The sequence below is a fragment of the Oryctolagus cuniculus genome, chromosome 14 (assembly GCF_964237555.1).
Source record: "Oryctolagus cuniculus chromosome 14, mOryCun1.1, whole genome shotgun sequence".
NCBI classification, from domain to species: domain Eukaryota; kingdom Metazoa; phylum Chordata; class Mammalia; order Lagomorpha; family Leporidae; genus Oryctolagus; species Oryctolagus cuniculus.
The window spans coordinates 11,164,389-11,187,010 of NC_091445.1; the positions used below are offsets into that span (position 1 = coordinate 11,164,389).

The 22,622-nt window shown below is 38.4% G+C and overlaps 1 long non-coding RNA gene across 5 annotated transcripts in view; it reads left to right on the forward strand.

Annotated features, from left to right (window-relative positions):
• The window catches only part of LOC103349541 (uncharacterized), a 156,291-nt gene that overhangs the window by 55,262 nt on the left and 78,407 nt on the right, over positions 1-22,622 (forward strand). For all 5 annotated transcript variants that reach the window (XR_007922678.2, XR_011381867.1, XR_011381866.1 and 2 more), the window contains exon 5: positions 16,281-16,504. This is a non-coding gene — a long non-coding RNA (uncharacterized lncRNA). The remainder of the gene's footprint in view (positions 1-16,280; positions 16,505-22,622) is intronic.

Consider the following 22,622-nt stretch of genomic DNA (forward strand, 5'->3'; position numbering starts at 1 on the left):
TCTTTTGAAGACTTTTGTCCATCTTATGCTCTTATTGGATTCTTTGCCTTTTTTACTGTGAATTTTGAAATTTCTTTGCATATTTTGAATATAGTCCTTTGTAAGATACATGATTTCAAATATTTCTTTCCATTCTGTTTCTTCTCTTCTCATCCTATTAACAGGAACTTTGCTAACCCAAAATTTTAAATTTTGAACAAATCAGTTTATCAGAATTTTTCCCTTTCATCGATCATTCTTTCAGTGTCAAGTATTCTTTACCCAGCCCCTGGATCTCAGAGACTTTCTCCTATTCTTTTTTTTTTTTTTTTTTTTATTTGACAGGCAGAGTGGACAGTGAGAGAGAGACAGGGAGAAAGGTCTTCCTTTTGCCATTGGTTCATCCTCCAATGGCCGCTGTGGCCGGCGCACTGTGCTGATCCAATGGCAGGAGCCAGGTGCTTCTCCTGGTCTCCCATGGGTTGCAGGGCCCAAGCACTTGGACCATCCTCCACTGCACTCCCTGGCCACAGCAGAGAGCTGGCCTGGAAGAGGGGCAACCGGGGCAGAATCCGGCACCCCGCCCGACTGGGACTAGAACCCGGTGTGCCGGCGCCGCAAGGTGGAGGATTAGCCTAGTAAGCCACGGCGCCGGCCTCTCCTATTCTTTTCTAAAAACTTTATAGTTTTATATTTTACATTCAATTTTGTTATCTATTTTGAATTATTTTTGGTATAAGATGTGAGACATACCTTGAAGTTCTTTTTTGTTTGTTTGTTTGTTTTTTGGAACTATAGTGTCCAACAGGTTCAGCACAATTTGTTTAACAGGACACTTTTCTTCCATTGAATTTCTTTTGGACCTATGTGTTTATTTCTATGGCCCATGTTCTGCTCCACTGATTTATGTAATTGTCCCCTCCCCAATAGCACATAGAACTGGTTATTGTTGCTGTAAGATAACAAGTCTGGAATCAGGTAGACTAATTCCTCTCATGCTATTTCTTTTTCAAAACTATTTCAGCTTTCTAATTTCTTTGATCTTCTGTGTACATTTTAGAATAATCTGTCTATGGCCACAAAAAGTTTCACCACGATCTTGATAGGAATTGCATTAAACTCAGATACAAATTTGGGGAAAATTGACATCCTTGCTATGTTGAATCTTCCAATCTGCAAACACAGTATGTATTCTCCACTTATTTAGAAATGCTTTTATTTCTTTAATTAATCTTTTATTACTTAAGTCTACAAGAAATTTTGTTAAAAGAAATTGTGTATTTTCTTAGACTTTCGCTTCAACATTTCATTTTTTGAGTGATTATAAAGGTAGTATTGTGGTTTTAATTTTGTTGTGTAGGTGTTCATTGTTATTATATAGAAGTACAAGCAATTTTTTGTGTTTCTATAATGTATCCTAAAACTTTGATGAACTTGCTTATTAGTTCTAGGATTTTTTAATAGATTCTTTGGAATTTCTAAATAGGGACATTTTATTTTTTTTTCCTTTCCTATATGTGTAACTTTTCTTGCCTTATGTACTTGCAAGAATTTTAAGCCAGAATTTTTAATTTTAATTTATTGCATATGAATGGTAAAATTAGACAGCCTACCTTGTTCCTAATCTTAAGGAAAAACATTCATTCTTTGACTGTTTAGTATGTGAGATATAAGGGTATTTTGGTAGATGTTTTTCATCAAGCTGAGAAAGTTCCCTCCTATTCCTACTTTTCTGAAACTTTTTCATCATTAATGGGTGTTGACTTTTGTCAAATGCCTGTTTTGCACTGCTTCATATGATCTTGTTATTTCCTTCTTTAGCCTAGTTAATGTTTGATTATTATTGATTTTTAAATATTGAAACATTCTTGCATCTATAGATAAAACCCACTAGGTTGATCAAACCCACTAGGTCATGGTGTATAATGCTTTTATATATATATTGTTGAGTTCTATTTACTAATACTCTAAATAAAGGTTTTTTTAAGTCAATATTCATTAGTGTATTAGTCAGCTTTTTATAACTCCAATGAAATACCTAGACAAGCTATTCATGAAGGAAGGAGGCTTACTTTAGCTCATAATTTGGGAGCCTCACAGTACAAGATTGGGCAGCCTCACTGGTTTGGCATCTGGTACTGGCATTCTTGCTGGCACAGTCCCAAGGTGATAAGAAATATCATGTGGCAAGAGGGACAGTGTGTGGTTCTGTTGCTCCCTATAAAGCAATCACATTCAGTCATGGGGGATTCACTTTAATAACCTAATTCAATCTAATAATTTCCCAAAGGTCTCATGTCTAACCAACATAATCAGATTAAGTTTCCACCCTTTTTAGTACCATTATCACAAGACTTTGGGAAACAAGCCTTTAAAACCTGGGGCTTTGGGGTACACCAAAAATAAAATTCAGATCATAGCAACCAAGGAATTTTATTCTACTTTTATTATTGTTTATACTGTCTTTGCAACTGGAAAGTTTTCTATTTTTCTCTTTTTTTCTAGTTTCTTGAAGTGGGAGCTTGTATTATTGATTTGGCACTTTTTTTTAAGTTATGCATTTACTGCTATAAGCTTCCCTCATTGCACTGCTTTAGCTGTGTCGCTCAAATATGATGTGTTATATTTTCATTTTCACTCAGAAAATTCTTACGTTCACCTACCTTAAAATCTTTATCAGATAATTCTAACATTTTGAACATCTTGGTATTGATTGACATCTAGTAATAATCCTTTTTCATTCAGTCTAAGATCTTCTGTGTTGTCCTTGGAATAATTGATTTTCAGATTGAAACCTGGAGATTTATATTATGCTATAGACTCAAGCTTTCTATTTCACCTGGCAATTTCTCCATCTCCTCCTCCTCCTCCCCTTCCCTCTTCTCATCCCACTCCTCTTTGTTACTCACACACCCTGGCATGGGAAATGGCAGCATCACCTCATTATTGCCAGGTGGAGGCAGCAGGCCAAGTTCTCTGCTGAGCCTATAACAACACCTCTGAGTGGAGATGCCTTGTTACTGCTGGACAGAGGTGGGAGTTTTAGCTCCCTCTGTGTCCTCTACTGACCCTTGTGATAATCGCTCCATCATCACTGATGGTGAGGTTTGGCTGTCCAGTGAGCTTCCTCTGGTACAACTCTAGCGAGGAGGAGGACACTTCTTTGCTGGCAAGTGTCAATGCAAGTTCAGGTTTTCCATGTTGTCTCCACCAACAATGTGGGTGTGGTTGTTGCCAGCTAATGAGATGACAGCTGGCTGTCTCTACTTTCCTTTTCAGGTGCCATCTGGGAAGGGGTGTTTGTGATCTTTGTTACAACATGACAAATTTGGAAATGTAGGCTCCCCACTTGGCCTTTGCTGGTAGAGTTGAGAGACAATAGATTTTGTGATGATTAGCTGGAGTTGTTATTATATAATAAGATTAAGTTTCCACCCTCTTATACAAATATTTAGTCTTACCAGGCTATCCTTTTCCTGAGATGTTGGGGAAATTGTGTGTCTGCTTGTGCCCATTGGCACTTCCAGTTTTTCATTTTATTAAGTTTGGAACATATGCAGCAAGGAGAAAATCCAGGACCTTAACCACTGTATCATGCCTCAAGCTCTGTGGTTTATAATCAGTCTGCCCTTTTCTCTCCACCTGTCAGAGTCTTCTGTTTGTTTTATTTGTAGTATTCAGGGCTTCTACTTGCACACCTTGGGAGAAATAGGGATAAGTAAGTGGACTCTGTTTTCTCAGAAACAGAAATCTCATGTCCACTTATAGCCATGTTTACATGACAATTCTGTGGTCTATCATTTGAACATTTTACAAAAGTCCTATAGTGTTATACCAATTTGGAGACAGGCATTGTATTAGACAAAAGTTTCCACTGCAAAATTTAAAAATTAAATGATAGCCTGGATCAGCTTTGGAAAGTTCTTTATGTGATCCTTTCCAGAATGATAATAATATAAAATGAGTTAACTATTAAAATGTGCTACAAGTTAAGGCACCACAATTACAAGTAGAAGTTGTTGAAAGGGTAGGTGGTGTTCAGTTAATTGTGGAAAGATGCACAAACAAGGCAAAGACTGTCATGAAGGAAGACGTTTAGGCTCACAAATTCCCTAAAAATAGGACACAAGAGGTGAGGAAGTACAAGCAGCTCAAGATCACCCAGTTTGGCTTGCTTGCTTTCTTAAAAATATTCATTATTTATTTATTTATTTTTACTTGGGAGTCAGAGTGACAGAGAAAGGGAGAGACAGAAGGAGAAAGAGATCTTCCATCTGGTGGTTCACTCCCTAAATTTCACTGCGTTCTCAGGCACATTAGCAGGGAGCTGGGGCTTAAACCAGTTCTCTGATATGGAATGCTGGAATCCCAAGCAGGGCTTAACTTGCTGCTGCACAATTTTGGGCCAATTTCACTGTGCTCTAGGGCATACATAGGCTCCGTCTCTAATTGTCTGATTCCTGATCTTGGGTGATTAGGGCAGGTGAAAATTAGCTCACACTGTGAAAGCCAAAGTAAATGGTTAGGGTGTGAACTCTGGATTGCTTGGTTTGTTCATGAAGGAAGAGTCTACAGAGTTGTCTGCTAGCTCTAGGAACTGCACATGCTGGGAGAGGCAATGTCAGAAAAGCCCCAGGTATTAAGGTGTAAATACAGAAAACAAAGAACATGATCAGTACCAGCTTGATGGACATTTAAATCAGAAACAGACTTTATTTAGAAAACACGTTGTAAGATTGCTATCATAGAGCACAAGAACCTTGATGGCACTTGTAAGTTGGATCTGGTAGATTCAGGTTAAAAATATCTGTGAGTTTTTTTTTTTTAATAATTCATTTGAAAACCAGGAAGAGAGGGATCTTTCATCTGCTGTTTCACTCCTCAAATGCCCACAAATCCAGGGCTGGCTCAGGCTGAAGCCAGGGGCCTTGAACTCAGTCCATGTTCCCTTGTGGGTAGCAGGAATCCAGTTACTTGTGCCATCACCTGCTGCCTCTCAGAGTGACATTAGCAGGAAGCTGGATCAGAAACAGAGCCAGGACTTCCAAGCATTCTGATGTGGGATGAAGGCATCCCAAGATGTCTTAACTACTATGCCAAATGCCTCTCTCTCATGGGTTCTTTTATTGGGATTTGGTAATAACTGCAAAAGAAGTTGAGGGCTGGCACTGTGGCGTAGCAGGTTAAGCCACTGCCTGCAATGCCAGCATCCCATATGGACCCCGGTTCAAGTCCCGGCTGCTCTACTTCCTATCCAGCTCTCTGTAATGGCCTAGGAAAGCAGTGGAGGATGGCCCAAGTCCTTGGGCCCCTGCACCCTCATGGGAAACCAGGAAGAAGCTCCTGCCTCTTGGCTTCGGATCAGTGCAGCTCCAGCCATTGCGGCCAACTGGGGAGTGAACCAGCAGATGGAAGACCTCTCTCTCTCTCTCTCTCTCTCTCTCTCTCTCTCTCTCTCTTTCTGTCTCTGCTTCTTTTTGTGTAACTCTGACTTTCAAATATATCTTAAAAAAAAAAAAAGAAGAAAGGGAAAGGGAAGGGAATTAAAAAAAGTTGCCATGATATAAAATTAACCAAAGGTTAACCAATGAATTAACTTAAGCAAGAATATTATGATAAACTAAATGTAGCATAATGTATTGTTCAAGTAGTAATTCTAATCCTTCCTCAGTGGAGAATAGGTTAACCCTCCAGTCAAACTCTGGGTGTAGGTTTCTAGTGATGCCAGTACTGATTCCATCTCAGTGTCTCTCTTGTCTTCTTTTGAGTCAAATGCTAATTCCTCAACTCTGTTCCCAATATTCAACATCCTACACTAGATCGTATTCCCAGGAGTGGAATGGCTGGGTCATATGGTAGGCCTATATTCAGAGTTCTGAGGAGTTACCACTTGTTTTACTGCTTACACCCTGCTTTTCTTTTTTCTTCTTATTTTAACCAAGCAACCTCATTATGTAATCAACAAATTGATAGTTTTTAAGTGGTTGAATGGAAGAGAGATATCAAGAATATATTTTGAGAATCTAGATGCATGATCATCTTAAATCTGACTACAGAAAATTATTCTGAGTATATGATCTTAAAAACAAAGTATACAAATCTCATTCATCACTCATTAGTCATTTCTTTCACTAATAACATCAAGATAATGAAAGTTAATCACAGACATGTTAAATTTTCCACTTTAAGTTTTTTAAAACTTTTTCTGCTCTCTGTCATTTATCTAGTTTCTAGATAAATGTTTAAATTCAATAGTTGAGAGCACAGAACTAATGAGCCATAGCCTTAGAAGTGTTTTCTCTCTGGTGAAGTCCAATAAACTGTTGAAGAGTTACTGCCTCTAGGAATTAAAATTCTTTTTGCTAATGATTACAGGAAGTTCAAAATAGAACAGTTAGGTGTTAGCATTTCAGCAGGTTCATTTACCAAGGTATGGAAGAAAGGATGAAACCTATTTCGTTAAATACCCTTTGTCAATCATCATAGATGGGAAAAGGAGAAAAATACACTTTGGATAAACTAACATATTTTATAACCAATAGTATATTTATTTCCACATCTCAGGATTTAAGCAGAGATAGGATACTGCAAATAAAATAACATCCAATCTAATCATTTGCCATGTTCTCGATTAAAGTCTATATCTTTTTCATCCCCCACAATCTCCTTTTTAACCTTTAGAGTTTATCCTCTAAAAAAAGTCACTGTTTGTATGCACCCATGCTAGTAGATCTTTGTATGAATACTTTTATTTCAACTTTAGGGGAAGAAAAAACAAAAGAATTGCACATTATGTGGATTTGAAAGAATTTTTAATGCCAACATTAGCCATTGTAGTATCATACAAAGCATTTTTATTGCCCCTCCAAATCCTCCCTTATCCACAGGATATATGTTTATAGACCCCACTGGATAACTGAAGCTGTGCATTGAGCCAAACTCTATATGTGCTGCTTTTTTCCCTATATATGCATAGAAGCCCATGATAAAGTTTAATTTATAAATTAGGTACAATAAGAGATAAACCATCAGAACAAACAAGAAAGCAAAAGAATTACAATAATATACTGTAATAAAATTGTCAGCATCATGACTCACATCCTTTGGGCCTGTTATCAGGTAAAACAAGAGTTACTTGACACAAAGACTAGAATACTGCTGCAGTCTGTCTGATATCTGATATCAAAAACAGCTACTGAGAACAAATTGCCTGCAGGATACTCAAGAGAAACACTTACTAAGACTTGTGTGAAGAGTGGCTGAACAGAGCAATTACTCTTATGATGTAAGTTAGTTTGAATTGGATGGTGTACAAACGGTCTGTTTTGTCTTAGCCATTTGGAGCAACCTTGAACAATCCTTTGCTCTTCATCTATACATCTACACATTCCTTATGTCTACTGGAATATGTTTATTCCATTAATATACTTCTTAATATTAATCAGTTGCCTTCTTTTCAGTAGCCTTTCATTGACCATGCCCTTGATGGTATATGTAAAGAATTACCACCAAATCCAAGGTCATCTAGCTTTTTTCCTGTGTAGTGTAAGAATCTCAACTCTCTAATCACTTGGTCTTTCTGATTATCATTCCCACCCTAAGGCTATCTTGGGGCTCCACCATAAATCACCTCATTGGAATGAACTTAGAGGTGATAAAAAGGTTCTTCTTATGAGTAACAAAGGACATTCCTATTGCTTCAGAGATTGCAAGGATTTTTCAGGATTTTGTTCCAGGAATCAGGGATAAAGACCATATTTATTACCCCACAATTATGTGAGTTACTTGTTGAGTGTTGAACTAGCCTTGTATACTTAGGCTAAATCCCATTTGGTCATGTTGTATAATTCTTTGTATACATTGTTGGATTTTATATGATAATACTTTGTGGAGGAGATTTGAATCTGTGTTCCAAAGAGATATTAATCTGTAGTTTTCTTGTAACATCTTTTTCTGGTTTTGGCATTACAAAAATTCTGGCTTCATGGAATGAGTTAGAATTTTTTCTGCTTTGATCTTCTGAAACAGATTATGGAGGATAGGTGTGACTTATTTTTAAGTGTTTGGAATAACTCACCAGTGAATCTACTGTGACTTTTTATTTTGGAAAATAATTATTGATTCTATTTCATTAATAGATATAGACTTATTCAGATCATATATTTCTTCTGTGTATTTTTTTTTTTTTTTTTGGACAGGCAGAGTTAGACAGTGAGAGAGAGAGAGAGAGAGAGAGAGAGAGAGAGGTCTTCCTTTTTTTCCGTTGATTCACCCCCCAAGTGGCCACTATGGCCAGTGTGCTGCAGCTGGCACACAGCGCCAATCTGAAGCCAGGAGCCAGGCGCTTCCTCCTGGTCTCCCATGCGGGTGCAGGGCCCAAGGACCTGGGCCATCCTCCACTGCCTTCCTGGGCCACAGCAGAGAGCTGGACTGGAAGAGGAGCAACCGGGACAGAATCCGGCACCCCAACCGGGATTAGAATCCGAGGTGCCAGCTCTGCAGGTGGAGGATTAGCCTAGTGAGCCACGGTGCCAGCCTTTGTGTATGTTTTGAAAGATTGTATTTTTAAAGATATTTTATTTATTTGAAAGACAGAGTAACGGAGGGAGAGGAAGGGGAGGGACAGAGAGAGAGAGAAGAGAGAAAGAGGCTGAGTTTCCATCTGTTGATTCACTCCCCAAATGGTTGCAACAGTTGGGGCTAGGCCAAAACAAAGCCAGGAACCTAGAACTCTGTCCAGGTCTCCCATGTGGATGGCAGAGGCCCAAGAACTTAGAGCATCTTTGTTGCTTTCCCAGTAGCATTAGCAGTGAGCTGGATGGGAAGCAGAGCAGCTGGGACTTGATTTGACACTCATATGGGATGCTGGTATCACAAGGATGGCTTAACCTGCTACTCCACAACACCAGCCCTGAAAGACTATGTTTTTAAAACATGTATCTTTGGCCCATTAATCTACATTATTGTCTGTCTACTTTGTATTACTATAGCAAAAATGTTGGAGGCTTGGTAACTTTATAAAGCAAAGAGGTTTATTTAGCTCAAAATTCTGGAGATTCAAATGCCCATATCTAGTGATGGCCTTCTTGTTGGCAGAATCTTGAATCAGTGCAGGACATCACATGTTGAGGTAGTGATCATGTGTGTGTCTCTTCTGGTCTCTCTCCTTTTCATACATCCACCAGTGATCAGTCAGGGGGGCTCTATACTGATGATTTTATCTAATCCTAATCACTTTCCAAAGCCCCCACTTGTAAACATCATAGTCAGATTAAGTTCCCACTCTCTTAATACCTCAAAATGGGGATTAAATTTGAATACATGAAGCCTGAGTGGACACACTCAAACTGTTGCTGTTACAAAATTTGTGGGCATACAGTTGTTAATAGAGTTCCTTTGTTATCCTTTTAATGTCCTTGGGATCTGTAATAATGTCCCCTTTAATTTGTTTCCTTTCTTTTTTCTGGGTTAACCTTTCTAGAGGCTTATCAATTTTACTAAACTTTTCAAAAACTCAGCTTTTGATTTTATTGATTCTATTGGCCTACTGATTTGATTTTATTCATTTCTGCTCTAATTTTGATTTTTTTTAGATTACTCTGGATTTAACTTTCTCTCTCTCTCTCTCTCTCTCTCTTTTTTTTTTTTTTTTAGTTACCTAGGGTGAAAACTTAGATTGTTCATTTTAGGTTCATATTCTTTTCTAATCTATGCATTCATTGCTATAAAAGCCCTTCTAAGCACTGTTTTCACTACAGTACATGGTATTGGATAAGTTATATTTTCATTTTCATCTGGTTCTAAATATTTTAAAATCTCTCTTGAGGTTTCCTATTTGACCCATGTGTTATTTTAAAGTATATTGTTTAATCTTTAAATAGTTATGGATTTTCCCTCTATTTTTCTGTTACTTGTTTCTAGCTTAACTCCATTTTGATCTGACAGGAGACATAATATGACATCTATTCTTTTAAGTTTGTAAAGATATGTTCTATGGTCTGGGATATGGTCTATTTTGATGAACAACCCATCTGAACTTGAGAAGAATGTGCATTCTGCTGGTGTGGGATGAAGTAGCACAGTTGATTTATGATGTTGTTGAGATCAACCATGTCAATATTTACATTTTAGCCTGCTAGATCTATGTTTGATACAGTGGTGTTGAAGTTTCCAGTGATAATAGCATATTCATTTATTTCTTATATACTTTTATTAGTTTTGTCCTCACACATTTTAATGCTTTGTTGCTAGGTACATACACATTAAGAATTGTTATATCCCTTTGGGAAATTGACTCTTTCACTGTTATATAATGCTTCTGATAACTTCCATTGCTCTGAAGTCGTTTTTTTCTGAAACTGATATAATTACTTCTACTTTCTTTTGACTAGTGATAGCTTGTATAGTAGTCAGGATCCGCCAAGGTAGCAGAACCAATGAAAAATGGGAGTATATACCCATTGATAAATCACTTAACAACAGGGATGCATCCTGAGAAATGCAGCGTGAGGCAAGTTTGTCATAGTGTAAACACCACAAGGTATGCTTACAAAAACCTGGATGTCTATGTTAGTCATGCAACCTCATGATAAACATGAGGCATATGAGACTGCTGCTGGTGTAACATGGCATGCCATTTTCCAGTAAATTTTATACATGACTATGTATATATATGCATGTATAAATATGTATACATATAAATTTTGTATATGAATATGTATATAGAAATATACACATAAATAAAATGATGAGTTAGTTCATGTAATTGTGGAGGCTGGTGATGTAGCTCCAATCCAAACCTGAAATCCAAGGAATCAGAAGAGCTGTATTTTAGGTTCCAGTTTGAGTCTGGAGGACCCAAACCTGGAGAGCTGATAAAACAAATCCCAGTAAGAATATGAATGTCTAAGCACTAAGGAGTGGAGGTTAGAAGTGTGTTGAGATGGTAAGTCTCAAGTCTGAAGATCTGAGAAACATAAATACCATGTCTAGAGCAGGAAAAAATGATGTCCTAGCTTAAGCAGGAGAGCAAAATTGCTCTTTCTATACCTTTTTGTTCTTTGCAGACTCTCAGTGGATTAGCTGATGCTCAACTACACTGATAAGAGCAATCTTCTTTACTCAGTCTACAGATGCAAATGCTGATCTCATCCATAAACATTCTCAAAGGCGTATCCAGGAATAACAATGTTTTACCAGCTATCTGGGCTTTCCTTAGTTCTACCAAGGTGACACATAGAATTAATCATAAATTGCTAAATTCTATTGATGATTTTCTTGTTACCTCTTCTAGCACCAAGTGCTTTCATAAACCACAGAAAAGCTGTTTTGATCATCATCAGAGGAAGTTTTGTTGAGCCCCATGGCAAGGATCAAGCTATTGTGGGATCTGCCTAATGCTTTGGGCAGGACTGATGCTGTATCTATTCCTGCTTCGTTACACTGTTTGAAGGAGAAACTCAGAAGTTCCTTACCCATGTCCTAGAGTCGCTTGTCTCTTCTCCTCAGCTCGTCTCTGTTGCTAGTTAAGCACAAGAGGCCTCTGAACCCATTCAGCACCCATGCACCTCAGACTTAACAAGGATGCAATTTGTTGGTAAGAAGATGAAGACTTCCATTAGCATAGACCTACTCCCTGTCTATGTGTGTGGTGGTTTAAATCTTGGATTTCACCACTGCGTTCTTGGGCTCAGGCTTTCCCAGCAGCTACTTGGACAGGTTGGACATTATAGGTTGGAAATGTTGGGAAGTTGTGTTCAGTGGAGTAAACTTGGACCATGGGGAGACGCGAACTCTTAGATATTTTTCTATTTTTTTATGACCTCTACAAGATATCCCACATGACCAAGCAATGCTACACTCCCCAGAAAGCTGAGACCAGCTAGGAAATACATACTCTGTTAGTTGTTCCCTCTCTTTTCCTTTCTTATTTTACCTCACTATTGTGTTCCTGGAATTGCACCACAAGAAAATATATAGAACATGAACTTCTGCCTAGAACCTAATTTTCTTTGGGAACCAAGGAAAGAGACTATGATTTTTCCTAACATAACTATAAAAGTATTATTTTGAAATTAGGTTCATGTACAATATTGATAAAAATAAATTTTAAAAACTGGAAAGAAGGAAAAAAGTTATTAGAGAACGTCATGTTAATAAATGAAAAAGACACGTTTTGGAATGATAGCCAAGGCATGGATCCAGGGTAGAGGAAAACAATGGAAGTCTGCATAAGGCGTGTGCCAGAACTAAACGAAATTTATAGATTTTCTGATGTCTGTTATTCTGAAAAAGAATATGAAGAGGGTTTTGCTATGTAGCTTTTAGTGTTTTAGCAATATGTACATAGAGAACCAAGCAAATAAAAAAGAAGCAGTTATTAATTTCAGCAAAGGCAAACAGTGCATCATTAAGGAAAATTAATCAGAACCCAATTTAGCTCAACAGAGAACAAGATTACATAATTACAGTAAATTGAACACTAACTATGGATTAACAAAAAGTTGTAGCAAATATAATGGGACATGAGTAGAAGGCATATTGTGTAAGAGAGCTAAATCCTCATCTTCCCACAGAGGAAGTCAGTGAATAATGCCCACAATGCATAAATGAAAAAAAGTTGCCATAAATGCATATTACTTAGAAATATAGTAAATTCTCCCTTACATGTAGGAGCTAAAAATTTAAAAACAAAAAGAGAGAAATGTCTGTGTATATCAGTATTGCTGCAAATGTAGTTTTGTAAAACTTTGCCTTATACCTTTGTCAAACCAAGAGTAAGAATGTTATACTACTATAGTTTTAATGATCTGTGATTACTTTAAAATTTACTGTATATGGGTGAAATTGTCATTTTTCCATTCAATTATTGTTTATAGCTGTTGTATATATTCCCACTAAACTAGGATCTTTCTGCTTTTTACTTGTTAAACTTCTTATTCGGTGAAGCATTAAGCCTTTTTACTGTAATGTAATTTAAAAATATGTTACCTCAAGACTTAAAAAATAAGGGAGAAGGAAAAAGGGTATGAGGGAGGAGGAAAGGAAGGTAGGCAGGAAGGAACTATCATTATGTTCTTAGAATTGTATCTACAAAACACATTGAATCTGTTAAAAATTAATTAAAAATTAAAATAAAAATAACAACAAAAATATAGTAAATCCATGACAAGCAATTCAAGGAGCTAAAAATGGTTGCCACTGGGACAAAGAATGTTGAGGATGATCCAAGAACTACAGCTTTTCATTTTAAGTATTCAGATACATTGACCACTATTTTTAGTCATCTAATTGAATTATGTTCTTTTCCTTTTTTTTTTTTTAGATTTTTATTTATTTATTTATTTGACAGACAGAGTTACAGACAGTGAGAGAGAGAGACAGAGAGAAAGGTCTTCCTTCCGTTGGTTCACCCCCCAATGGCTGCCGCAGCCGGCCCTACGCCAATCTGAAGCCAGGAGCCAGGTGCTTCCTCCTGGTCTCCCATGCAGGTGCAGGGCCCAAGCACTTGGGCCGTCCTCCACTGCCTTCCTGGACCACAGCAGACTGCTGGACTGGAGGAAGAGCAACCGGGACTAGAACCTAGTGCCCATATGGGATGCCAGCACCGCAGTTGGAGGTGGAGGATTAGCCAAGTGAGCCACGTCGCCGGGCCCTTGTTTCCATTTTTGAAAATAAGCTTTATTTGTTAGAACATTTTAGGTATATAGTAAACTTGGGAAGATAATCCGTATAGCCCACACCGTTTCCTCTGCTACAGACATCTAGTATGGTACATTCCTTACAACTAAAGGACATACACTAGTACACTATTATCAACTGAAGTCCATACTTTATTTCTATTTCTTTCCTATTCTTACGCTTTTAATGTCCTGTTTCTGTACCTACCCTAAGTAGAAAGCTACCTAGAGTACCACATTATGCTTGTTTTGTCACCTTAGGCCCCCTTATGGCTGCTAACATTGCTTAGACCTCTCTTCATGTTCATAATCTTGGCAGTTGTGAGGAGTTCTAGTCAAGTATTTTGTAAGATGGTTTGCTCTTGGATTTTTTTCTGGTGTTTTTCTTGTGATCATTTGGGGGTTATGGTGTTTTTAGGTGTACCATGGTTCAAAATTGGTTTGTACCCACCAAAACTCATGTTGACTCTTGATTCCCAATGTCACACTATTGAGAGGAAGTGAGGGCTTTAAGAGGTGATTAGATCTTTTCAGAGAGAGGTCTTGTGGGATTGGATTAGTTGCTGCAAGAGTAGGTTGTAAAGCCATCCTGCCATCCCCTCAGTCTCTCACACAGGTGCTTCCTTCCTGCATGCACCCACTTCCCTTTCCTCTTCTCCACCCTGAACAGACACTGCACAAGACCCTTTACTAGAAGCTGGTGGAGCCACTCTTAGACTTCCACGCCCCTAGAAACATGAGCCAAAATAAACCCCTTTTCTTTATGACTTACCCAGTCTTAGGGATTTGTGTTATACCAACACAAAACAGACTAAGATAAAGGGGCATTATCATCACATGATATCCATATGCTTCCAACATAGCTTATCATTGTTGGTGCTGAACTTGACCATCTGTCTGGTAGAGTTTGACAGATTTCTCCACTATAAATTTACTCTTCTCCCCCCAGCCCCATCTCTTCCTGACTATACTCTCCATCAACTTTTTTAAAAGATTATTTATTTATTTATTTGAGAGTAGAGTTACAGAGAGAGGGAGAGACAGAGAGAAAGTCTTCCATCTGCTGGATCACTCCCTAAATGGCCACAATGGCCGGAGCTGGGCTTATCTGAAGTCAGCAGCCGGGAGCCTCTCCTGGATCTCCCATTCAGGTGCAAGAGCCCAAACACTTGGGACATCTTCTACTACTATCCCAGTCCATAGCAGAGAGCTGGATTGGGAGAGTAGCAGTCGGGACATGAACCAGCACCCATATGGGATGCTAGCACCACAGGAACATACCACGCCACAATGCCAGACCCTCTCCCTCAACTTTTAAACCTAGTCATGAGTCATGTGACAATAGTTTGTTCAATGATGGATCACATACAGGATGGTGGTCCTATAGGATTATAATAGATCTGAAAAATTCTTGTCATCTATTGATGTAATAGAAGTTATCATATCATGTGTTGGTGGGGATGCTGGTATAAACAAAACCACTGTACTGCCAGTGATATGAAAGGATAACACACACAATTATGCACAGTAGATTTATCTCACAATGGCAATAAGTGACTATGATTTATGATTAATCAGTTTATGTATTTTTTGTTTTGTGCTTTTTGTCACTATTTTAGAGTGTACTCCTTCTACTTATGAAAAAAAAGTTAACTGTGAAATAGTCTCAGGCAGCTTCTTAAGGAGATGTCTAGAGAAGGTGTTATCGTAGGAGATGACACAAATCCATGCATGTTATTGTCCCTGAAAAACTTCCAGTGGGACAAATTGTGGAGGTCAATGACAGTGATATTGATAAATCTGATACAGTGTAGGCCTAGGCCAATGTTTGTGATTGTGTCTTAGTTTATAATAAAAAATTAAAATAATTTTAATATAAAAAGCCTATGGAATAATGATATAAAGAAAGAATATTTTTACAGTTGTACAATGTATTTGTGTTTTGAGGTAACTGCTATTATAAGAGTTGATTTTTTTTTAAAAAGAGTTGAGTTAAAAATAATTACATTTATGAAGCAAAAAGTTACAGTAAGCTAGCATTAACTTATTATTCTAAAAATTTATTTATTTATTTGAAAGTCAGAGTTACAGAGAGAGAGAGAGCCTTCCATCCACTGTTTCATTTCCCAGATGGCCACAACAGCTAGGGGTGAGCCAGGCTGAATTAAGCAGTTAGCATCCACATCTCCCACAAAGGTGGTAGGAACCCAAGTACTTGGACCATCTTTTGCTGCTTTTCCAAGACCATTAACAGGGAGCTGGATTTGAAGTGATATAGCTGGAACACTAATTGGTGCCCATATGGGATGCCAGCATTATAGGCAGTGGGTTTACCTGCTATGCCGCAGTTCTGGTCCCTCAAGTTATTATTGAGAAAAAAATTTTTGGTAAATTTAGTGTAGCCTATGAGTACAGTAACATCTTCTAGGTCTTCATATTCAACCCCTACTCACTCACTGACTCATCCAAAGAAACTTCTAGTCCTGTAAGCTCTGAACATGGTCAGTGCCTACCATGGATTAAGCTTGATTTGATTCCTGAATTCATGCAGGACTTTAAACTCCAAAGTGCTAAGTTAATGGTCCTAAGAGGAAAGAAGTTTAACTCAATTTTGATATTTAGGAGCAGAGCCTGTGGGAGATCCTCAGATCACTGTGGACATGCTCTTGGAACATGGTTTTCACGAGAAGATTCATTGTAAAGACCTGAGATGTCCCAACTGCTCTAGCTGCCTCCTGGCTTGTCGTTTGACCTTCCTCTGCATGGACTCTGCCATTGTCATCTGTTGCCTACATCAGAGGGTAAACCATGGGGCCATCCAATCTTGGAAGTCAACCTCCAAAACTGTGAGCTTAATTATACATTTTCTCTTTTATTTTAAAATGTGTTTTCATTTTTTTGAAAGATTTATTTATTCATTTGAAAGACAGAGTTATAGAGAGGTAGAGGCAGAGACAGTGAGAGAGGTGTTCCATCTGCTGTTTCACTCCCCAAATGGTTGCTCTCGGAGTAGACTAGGAGCACTTGGCTAAGTGTGTATTAAGTTGTAGCATCTAGGTTTGTGTGAGTTCTATGATGTTCACGCAAAAATGAAATCACCCCTCTATGCATTTCTCAGAAAGTATCCCCATCATTAAGCAACACATGGTTTTGTATACATGTGCTATTTTGATGGCATTTAGAGTTACTAAAAATAGGTTGGAATGTTTCAATCTTTCATTTGTGAATTACGTGATGCATTCCTAGAACTATGGGCAGCAGCATGCAAACATGCAAGAAAGGTAGCCAGAGTGAGCATAGGAGGGCAAGCACCCAGGGAGAAGCAGAGCTGCTTGTGGTGTGTCAGCATGAGCTGGAACAAAACTGTCATGGGGTTCAGGACTTGCTACAAATTGGAGGTGCCTACATGGGATAGACTTCTGTAAGTGGTGGTGTCTAAGGGCCCAGATGTGAGATGTGAGATTGACTAAGAGCCCACAAAGCATTGAAGCAGACTGGTCAGAGACAGTTCCTAGGCAAGAGGTTTGGGTATCAGAAAGTTAGGAGGTCTAACTAGATAAGGAGATGGATAATGGTTCAGGAAATTGGGCCAGGAGTCTGAATAAGAGGGAGAGCACCTCTGAGGAAAACAAGCAAACAAAAGAAAATTTGGAGTAAAGACTTTTTGATTCAGACTGGAGGTTATTTCTAAAAACAGGAGCCAAGCTCAGTGTTGGCTACTTAGAGGTTTCTGCTGTAGTCCTTGAGGCTAGGCTGGATCTCTGGCTGGAGTGGGCAATGAGGAAGCAGTGTTTCTGATGTGGTATAAATTATATCTTGGTGACGTATGCCATAAAGTTTCAATAAAATGACGCAGTTAACATTTTATGTGTTTGATAAATTGAAGCTGGTATTCCTTCCATCTCCAGAAGTGTATAAGCCACTATTTTGAGCCAGAAGGAATAAAAAAGCCCATTTTCTTCTGGGATATTTTTCTAGAACTGATGGCCTCTACAACAATAATCAAAATTGCTTTCCCACATAGTTTTAGAAGAGACAGTGGAAGGTGGCAGTGCTTGTTGCCAGAACTCTGTCTAATCAAAATCACTCCTTCCAGGCTGGGACGTCATTCTTACACAGCTGGGGGAACCTGATCCATTAGTAACCACCCCTCTCCTGCCTCTGTTTATCCAGCCATGAAAGTGACTGGGTAGAAGCAGCTGTTTATCTTCATGGGCGGGGTGGTTGCGGGAGAGCTGGCTGCTATTCCATTAAATGTTGAAATAGTTAAACCTTATACCCACCTGTCAGCTGTCCTAGAACTCGACAAAGGGGCAGGACTGTAAGATAAAGAAGGCCCAGAGTCTTTCATCAGAAGCTGCCATTTTAGTGAAGAATTGAAGCCAGGACACAGTCTCCGATTAGGATAACCAGGCGATATTGGGGAATCTCTCAGGGGAGTATCTGATTCAATCTTGGGGGTAGTAAAGCTTGTTGCAATAATGATATGATGAAAGAAAAGCAAATATGCACTCAGATAAAGGAGAGATTTTACTCAAGAGAGTTATTGGAAATGAGGAAGGGAGACAATTGCAATGGGAAGAATGTGTCAAACATAAGACCTGCAAACATGAAAGATCAGGCAGAAAGGGATTTTTTTTCTTCTTTTACAGAGAGGGAGACAAAGATTAGAAGGGAATAGCTATGAGGAGTGGAATGAGCATGCAGCGTGAGTGTTCTGTGGATCCAGGAATGGATTTTCTGTGTTTGCGTTCCCCTGGAAAGGCTGTTAGGAGGGACTATTCTACAGACCAATACTCAAGGGTGGGGCAAAGGTCAGGACCCTGCGATGGAAGAGAAGCCTGAATGAAAGTTGGCCAAGTTCTACGTTTGACCATATTAGGACAAACAGTTCAGCTAATCACTAAGACACAAATGATGAGAATCTGAGGGTCTGTGCACGACCTTGCCATACATCAACAAGTTAGGAGAGGCTTGGTAATGCTTCCCTAAGTCACAAAAAGAGGGATGGCTCTTGGCAGAAAGCCTTCTCTGGGAACACAAAGCATGCATGTATATCGGGTGATATTATTAATAGTAGCTATTTTTCAAGAATATAGGGCTCAGGGCAAGTTCATCATGATCAATTTCTAAAGTGATTCTGTTAAGCAAATCAAGTAGGTGTTCAACAGAGAGTGACAGCCACCAGGTAGGTAAAACGTGGCACATTCAAGAGGAATGGGTGTGGCTGATTCTAGAAGTAGGAGGCCACAAGAAGGCTGATGAAGCAATTCAGAAAGCTGTGTTCTCTTGGATCAAGGAGTGGCAGTCAAACACACAGGTAAATGATGTTTTGTGAGATGGAGTAAAGTTGCTGTAAAAGGCAATCCAGGTAGTGGAGCTATAAAACTACTGAAGAGGCTTCTTCTGAGAGAAAGGGCACCTCAGTCAAGACAGCAGTCAGAGCAGTAATCAGATCAAGAGGATGGGCACTCAATTTGATCAAAGACATCAAGTCTTTATATCCAGAAGGCCAAGAGGCAGAACTCCATAAAATAGATCATTTTGAGCCAGTTAGAAGACTATAAATTCTCTGTAATGCTATACTGCACCACCATGTTCATATTGTTGGTTTTTAAAAAATTATTGTTATTTATTCGAAAGCCAGAGTGACAGAGAAAGAGGGAAAGACAGAGAGAAAGAGATCTTCCACCTGCTCCTTCACTCCCCAAATGGTCACAACAGCTAGGGTAGGGGCAGGCCAGAGCCAGGATCCTGGAACTTCATCTAAGTCTTACATATGGAGGTCAGGATCCCAAATACTTGGACCATCCTTCACTGATTTCCTAGGTGCATTACCAGGGAGCTGGATTGGATGTGGAGCATCTGGGACTCCACCTGGTGCTCTGATATTGGATGCCACAGTCATAGGTAGAGGCTTAACCCACTGTACCACAATGCTGGCCCCTAAAATTATCTTTTAATTCCATTTTATGTGCACTTTTGAAGTATCCTTATACATCACTCTAGAGATCGAATATCTCTTCAATAATTTTCTCTTTTAGAGGCAGCTTTATAGTTTTCTCAAAGGTATACTCCCATTTCCATCCCCAGACATGATCTCCAGAGAAATTTTCCTAAATATTGCATCTGATAAATGAAACTACATCTTCCTGAAAGTGTCCTCAAAATGAAGACTACATTTCTTTTAAAAAAAAGTAAAATGAATTTTGGCCAATATCTGTTTAACATAGTTAATGCCAGCAAATATTAATAATAAGCCAGTAGAGTTTGTTTTTGTTTTGTTTTGCTTGTTTCCATAGGTGAACTTGATTAGGAAACCATCCTCTTTCTTACCATTGGTTAGTTTTTGACAATGCTATAGATAAACTTTAATATTAATCTTTCTTAATAGACCCTCTGTCTGAGTCCATTTCCCATTGCCATAAAAGAATACATGAGACTGGGCACTTTATAAAGCAAAGAGGTTTCTTCTGGCTCATAGTTCTAGAAATTCAAGAGCATGGTGCTGGCATATGCTTGGCTTGTGGCTCTCTGGACCTCATGCCAGAGAGCAGCAGAACAGGTAGAACATGTGAACAAAGGAAACACAAGGGTAACCATGTTTTAAAACAACTTACTTTTGTGGTAACTAACCCAGTGACATGAGAAAGATATTAATCAATCTTAAAGGGCCCACTTACCAACACTGCTACATTGGTAACCACATTTCAATATGAGTTTTGGTGGGCACAAGTCACAACATAGACTCTACATTCATCTAACAGTTATCAAGTCACTGCAACATTCTGAGAAATGTACTGGGTACCAGGACTACAAGAATGAGTATGACAACACTTGTATGTCCAAAGTTTTCATTAAGAAAAAGATAAGCACCCATACAATAGTTCAATAATTTTATATCTATGTATTCTATACTAATTTATGAATTAAGATCTGAGTTCTTTCCTGATTTATGATTGCCTCCCACCCCTGGCTTGTTTTGATATGGCTGGGAAACTACAAGCATTCTCTGTGTTTAAAGAAATGTTTATTTATATATTTGGAAGGCAGAGTTACGCTAAGAGGGGGAGACTAAGAGGGAGAGAGAGATCTTGGTTTACTTTCCAGATGGCCGCAATGACCAGGACTGGGCCAGGCTGAAGCCAGGAGCCTGCATCTCCATCCAGGTTTCCCATGTGAGTGGCACTTGAGCCGTCTTCCACTGCTTTCCCAGGCACATTATCAGGTAAGCTGGATAGGAAGTGGAACAGCCAAGACTTGAACTGGTGCACATAAGGAATTTGGGCATTGCAGGCAGTGGCTTAACCTGCTGCACTGCAGCACTGGCCCCCATTCTGATTTTTTAAAGGGTTGTACATAAACAATAAAGAAAATAAGACAGACACATCATGTGACCTGAAGAAGCACAAATATACCAGCTACTTCTTATAGAAAAAAAATTCCCTTACTCCTATTGTAGACCTATAATTATTCAATGAAGTCCCTCAAAATCACTTGCGGGCTTCATACGTTACTTTACATTCACATACCAGATGGGATCCTGGCATTGGTATTTTCATCAGATTTGGGTTATTTACCTGTTTGGTGGTTGACAAGCTCTGTTCCACACACTTTCCCTAAGACAGTTCCCAGAACACTTACCTGGGTTTACAGAGAATTTTAGCAAGGTCTTTTTTTCATTGATACACCTTACCCTGTGTATCATAGGATAGTCCTCTCATCTTATTTCATGCACCTTGACTGGGTGGCCCTACCTCTTATATAATAATGTTTTAGTTAATATAGCTAGTTCTTTGAAAGCCATGAAAACACATTTGCATACAGTCTATAAATTGATCCTAATTTAAAGGGGCCTAGGATTACTGCTTCACAGAGAAAGAAACTAAAGTTCGGGAGGAGTCAAATAGTTCAAGGTCATAGAGGATTTCTAACTCCTATTTCATTGTTCTCTTTCAACACCGTCTCCTACTTACTTTTTCTGATTCTCTGCTGAAACAGACTACACAGTCTATTCTTACTACCCAGTAGCAAAATTTCATTACATTCCATAAATCTGTTAGCTAAAGAATGTAATTCCTGTTTAACTTGAGAGCCTGTATGTCTTAAGGCAGACTTGTGTTACAATAATTCCTTTAATTTGCAAGCACTTTTTCACATATATTATGTACTTGAAATAAACTACATGCTAACTCCTACTTGGGTATAAATGGTGGAAAAAAGTATCTCTCTAGAGCATTATTCAACATAAAGCTCATGAAATAATTTGCAGAGGCACAAGGTTCATCTTGCCTAAGCAAATTAAACAATTTTGTTAACCCTGATGTCTTTTGTTAGAAGTGAAATTTATGATAACTGTATTGGCTCTGCACTACAGAGTACCCAGAAGTCTTTGTTTGCTCTCAGCTACAGCTATTTATACCCCAGGATGTTGATATTCTCCTACTTAATAAAAAAGTATTACAACTAAAAATAAATATAAATGCATGTGGGTATGCAAAGCCAAAGCAAAAGAACAGAACAAGGAATTATTTATATGTATTTTGGATATATTCTTCCTTCTTTCTAATAGTCTTTAATTTTTTGACCACTCATTATATTCAGAAGATATCATAAGAGATATAACTTGAATACATCTCTTTTAGATTGTGTATTTGTCCAGTCTCATTAACAGTAAGTTTGGATAATATATGAACTAATAGTCATGCCCCAAGAATATGCTATTTTAGAAACAAATTCCTGAGTTTTGTCAGCCAATAGAGAAGCTATTTGGGGCTAATAAGTAACATCAGCCAAAAGAGGGGCTATTTGGTACTAAGAAGCATTTTGAACAGAATATTGGAGGCATTCAAGTTCAGACATTTCTCAGTTCTTGGGAAGGATTGGTTCCAGGACCCTCTTCAGATACCAAAATCTATAGATGCTGACGTCCTTTAAGTAAAATGGTATAGTACTTGTGTATAG